General features: G+C 41.8%; 1 pseudogene; it reads left to right on the forward strand.

Moving 5' to 3' along the window:
* The first annotated feature begins 2,265 nt into the window (after nt 1–2,265).
* Nucleotides 2,266–2,914, forward strand: LOC110540724 (large ribosomal subunit protein uL22-like; annotated as a pseudogene).
* Nucleotides 2,915–5,473: the final 2,559 nt, after the last annotated feature.

A 5,473-nucleotide genomic window follows, 5' to 3' on the forward strand; every position in this document is an offset into this window, starting at 1 on the left:
AAAGGCAATGAAATGACTCCTAATAATATTCTGCTTATACCCATAGACCAGAGTGTACTACAGTTGTCATCAAATAAGCTTCATCCAGCAACTGCTGGGAGCAGATGCAAAGACCCACAGCCAAACATCAGGCAGAGTTCAGGGACCCCTGCAGAAGAAGGGAGAAAAGGATTATAGGAGCCAGAGGGGTGAGGACGGCACAACACTGGCCCATGGAATCAACTAAGCATTGCTCATGGCATCTCCCAGAGACTGCACCAACCATCAGGGAGCCTGCACGGGTCTAAGCTCAGCCCTCTGTACATATGTCATGTAGCATGGTATTTCCCCTTCCCAGGAAGATCCATGTATCTCTCCTTGAGCCTTCCCTGTTAATTAACTTCTCTGGGTCTGTGGATTGTAGCATGCTTACTCTTCACTTAGCTGAAATCCCTAACAGTGGGATTAGGAGATGTCTCGACTCTTTTACCTGCTCTTGGAACCCTACTTGGTTGCCTTGTCCAGCCTTGATATGAAGCTTGCTGTGAAATGTTGTGCTGTTTTTTGATGGAAGGCCTGATCTTTCCTGAAGGGAAACAGAGTGGGCATGGATCTGGGGGACAGTGGGGGGTAGAGGGGGGTAGATGAGGGATGGAAAACTCAGGTTGAGATGTAATATATAAGAGAAGAATAAACAACTTTTTAAAAGTTTTGTAAAAATAAAAAGATCAGAAAAATAAGGTTCCTAGTCTCTCTCTGTGGTCTGTACTTATGATTTAAAGTTTATTTTGGTACTAAAGAATCTTCAACTCAAAAATTATATATTTTTTGAGACAGGATTTTTCTGTGTAGACTTGGCTGTCCTGAAACTCTGCAGACCAGGCTGGCCTTGAGCTCAGAGCTCCACCTGCATCTGCCTCCCAAGTACTGGGATTAAAGGCATGAGCCATCACAGCCTGGCCAAAAAAAAAAATTATAATTTTTAAGATTCAAACTTAACAGGGATAAAATTATAAAATCCTAATCTTATAAAAGTTACTAACTTATTGTAAATTGTTAAAGGTAATTAAGCTATACAATTAACACTCAATCATGCTAAGTACTTTAATTACAGAGACTATTTACAGAGACAAGCTTTGAGGGAGAAACCAATTTTTATCTCTTATCACATAGTCTTCTGTTGTCTTTATCATACAACATTCTGCATATGTTGTTGAAATTAACCCAAGCAAGTAAAACAAAACAAGTTTAAGGTAAACTTGAAGTTTGTTTAATATAAAATAATATTCACAATTGGGTATATTTTTAAAATTGGTTATAAAAGATTGAATACTTGAGTAAAATGAGTCAATTTTGCAATATACTTGCATGACAGGAAACTTCCAGGCTGAAGTAGCTCCCCTGGGTGGAGCACCATCCCGCCAGGGGAAGTTGCATACCAGCTTTAATACAGGACAAGGAGGCATAGTAAATAAGACCTGGTAGAAGTCTGTGGCTTCTGCCTCTGGCTGCAAAGGCCTGACCAGCTCTGGTCATGTAGGCCAAACTGGAAAAAACAAAACAAAACAAAACAAAAAACACCTCTCCCTCCTTATCTACAACAATGGCAGGGAATGGATTCTTTTGCCCAATACAAAATCTCAAAGTCTGCACCCACATCCGAAATGTCTCAAATAACAGAGAGGCAAATAGCTCAACATCTCCTGATGACATATGAGGATGCTGAAAGCCAACCAGCTGGGATGGAGCCCACATGCTGGTTCAATTGGCCATTCCCTTTACCCTGGCATTCAGGTCTTCCTCTTAGCACATGCTGATTCTGAGGGCCACATCCTAGCCACCCATGGTCCCTCTTTAGAGGAGGATGCCAGGCACTCTGCCATCAAACTCACAGCTTGGGAAAGTTACTTAGAACATCCAAGTGGTGTCTTTGACAGTTGGTTTTATATCTGTGGAGTCAACAAATGATTTTTTAAGTGATGTCCCAAGCTTTTAGATTCTTCAGGAAGATGAAGAGGATACTTCCAAACTGGGTTCACCTGCTTTGAGACTATAATCCAGTCTCTATGCAGACAGAGTGCTCCAGGGCCAGCTCCTGCGCCCTTGAAGCCTACAAGGAACAAGCAGTTTCAGCAGTGATATTTGTGATGTTTTCTAAGACGTTTGAAAAGCCAATGTTTGCTAAAGCTCATTTAATTAGGTTGTCTGGCTTTACAAATTCACCTCTAAACAACCAATCTATTTTTAAATGGAACAGTGTTAAGACACATGCTCACTGCTGCCAGTATGGCTGACCTACAGCTCTGTCCCTTGGCAGAAGGACGAAAGAGTCAGCTTTAGCTCTCTCCCTGAAAGCAGCTGGAGATGACTGGTGAGGACAGTTTGCTACTCTCTTGACCCAGAAAACCCCACAAAATCACCCAAATCAAGAGGTCCAAATCTTTGTGTTCACTTTAAGAACACCAGGGAAACTGCCCAGGCCATCAAGGGTATGCATATCCAAAAAGCCACCAGCATCTGAAAGATGTCACTTTAAAGAAGCAATGTGTGTCATTCTGGTGATATAATGGTGGAGTCGGGAGGTGTGCCCAGGCCAAACAGTGGGGCTGGACTCGGGGTCGGTGACCAGAAAAAGAGTGCTGAATTTTTGCTGCATATGCTTAAAAATGCAGAGAGTAATGCTGAACTGAAGGGTTTATATGTAGACTCTCTAGTAGTTGAATATATCCAGGTGAACAAGTCACCTAAGATGCGCCATTGCATTTACAGAGCTCACAGCCAGATTAACCCATACATGAGCCCCATCATTGAGATAATCCTCACTGAAAAGAAATAAATTGTTCCAGAGCCAGAAGAGGTTGCTCAGAAGAAAAAAATATCCCAGAAGAAACTGAAGAAACAAAAATGTGATGGCACAGGAATAAATTCAGTATAAAATAAATGCAGATAAAAGTTAAAAAAAAAAAAAAAGAGTTGGCTTTAGCCTTGTTTGTTAATTCAGTTTCTGGTGGAAATTATGCATTACAGATTTGACATAGCTGACTGCTTTCATCTTTCATCTGTTGGTTGAGTGTATGGAATAAGAAGGCAGAGATTCTTTTTTCTTTTTTTTTTTAAATTTATTTTTTCTGCTGTATCCCGCTCCCTCTTTCTCTCCCAATCCCACCCTCCCTCCCTCATCTCTTCCCGGCCCCTTGCCAAGACCACTGATAGGGAAGACCTCCTCCCCTTTCATCTGATCCTGATTTATCAGGTATCTTCAGGACTGGCTGCAAAGTCCTCCTCTGTGGCCTAGCAGGACTGCTCCTCCCTCGGGCGGGGGGGTGGGGAGGAGAAGGTCAAAGAGCCTGCCATTGAGTTCATGTCAGAAACAGTCCCTGTTCCCCTTATTAGGGTACCCACTTGGATACCGAGCTACCATGGGCTACATTGAGCAGAGGTTCTAGGTTATATCCATACATGGTCCTTGGTTGAAACAGTTTCATAAAAGACCCCTGTGAAGGCAGAGATTTTTAAAAGGTTCTATTAATAGAGTTAATTTTAAAAAACTTTGTCAAAAACTTATACGCTCTTGACATAGCTTGGGTAGTAACTAAGGATGTCCTAGATCCGTGGGTTCTCATCCTTCCTAATGCTGTGACTCTCTCCTACAGTTCCTCATGTGGTGGTGGCCCTCAGTCATAAAATTATGTTGTTGCTAGTTCATAACTGTAATTTTGCTACTGTGATGAATTGTAATGTGTCTGTGGTTTTCCATGGCTTTAGGTGGCCCCTGTAAAAAGAGTGATTTGGATCCCCCCAAAGAAGGGGATAACCCACAGGTTGAGAACCACTGTCCTAGCATGTTCTAGGAAGTGCCTGTTGAGAAAGCAACGCAGCCACTGTTTCTGAGAGTCATTTCAAATTGGAAATTGAAAATCATTTCTTTTGGGGGAATACAACTTAGTACTAAGTTGTTTCTTCATGCAGCCTTACATTTACTATAGACTCTTAGAATATATGTATAATAATTTGGTATTAACAAAAATATGTATTGTCATGTTTTTAAATACTAGATATGGTCATTTAAGGTAATAGTCCCAATTTTTAAAAATTTTACCTTAGCAAGTTGTTTCTAATAAAAAATAGTGTTTTATGTGAGATATTCTGTTCAATAAATAATAGCTGTTATTGGTAAAAATTGAAACAAATATACAAAATGTATCATATGTGGAAGGAAGAAGTATCATTTAGATACTTGTGTTCATGCTTACTTTAACTGACTTCTGTTACAAAACTCCCAAGTGCTCTTCCTTCTGCAGGAGTCTGATACAAACTAACAACTAATTAGTTACCTTTGCCTTCTGCAGGATGCTGGCCATGCTCCAGCCAGTCATACAGTTGCCTTTAATGTTACGTTAACTTTATATTTAACTGTATGTTATATTGATTCACGTTACCTTAATGTAAAAGGCTTCCTCTTGAAACTTTATCTCTTAATGTTTCCTACAAAGCTGTATAGTTCTCACCTCCTGTCTTATGTTCTGGATCTATGCCAACTATTACCTTTTATCATGGTCCCTTTGATGGACTCTCTTCTGAGGCACTCTGACTGCTGCTCCCCTGCCACCCTTCTGTCAGCCTTGAAGCATTTACGGGGAGATTGACAGCCCCAACCCTTAAAAAACCTTCAAAACAGTCTGGGTAACCTCTGAAAGGGGACTAATGGGCCATGGGCCATCTAACTCATCCCTCTTCCTGCCACTCTGGAATTGTTTGGAGACTCAGAACTAAACAGCTAAATTGAAGCATCTTTGCATCAGTCAACCTCTCTGTCTCACCAGCTCCAATCAGCTTAACATCCTTCAGGACCAGCTCAACTCCTTGACTGCTGCAGTGCCCCAATATTAAAAAAGACTAGATCTCCTTTACAGCCATTGAAGCAGGACAGTCTCCCCAAGCATGGTTGGCTACCATAAAAAGCTAAAATGTTACGATCAGGATGTGAGGCTAAGCACTGCACTCAGGGTCAGCTGCTTTTGACCCAGAGAAGAACATGTCTGATTGCATGCGGGTTGATGCCCCAGGTCCCGCCTCTGAGAAAAAGGTATCGGACTGGTCTGATGCTCTTTGGGTGGATGACACCTAAATGAACATTGGTACAAAGTCCCAATTTATTTCTAATATCAGAGATCAGACCTCTACTCTTGCCTGATGCGTCTAAAACAAAAAGGGGGAACTGTAGAGAGCTGCGTAATGCCGTGCCTTAAAGATGGAGCTGGCTTCCGCCTTCCACCTTCCCGATGGTGAGTGCTCTCTGTCACAAACAACTCCATATTTGGCTAAGGTTGAGGATCTGGCTTGCTTCCATGTATGTGGACCTATCTTCATTGCCCACGTGGCATGCTAGGGTTGGCTACCCAGAGGCTATTTTAAGCTGTGGGCTGGCTTTCCCCAGGGTCAGAAGATTGTTCAAGGTTCCTGAATAAACTGCATTGAGAAGAACAAAAAAACA

Source organism: Meriones unguiculatus, chromosome 4 (assembly GCF_030254825.1).
Source record: "Meriones unguiculatus strain TT.TT164.6M chromosome 4, Bangor_MerUng_6.1, whole genome shotgun sequence".
Classification (NCBI taxonomy): domain Eukaryota; kingdom Metazoa; phylum Chordata; class Mammalia; order Rodentia; family Muridae; genus Meriones; species Meriones unguiculatus.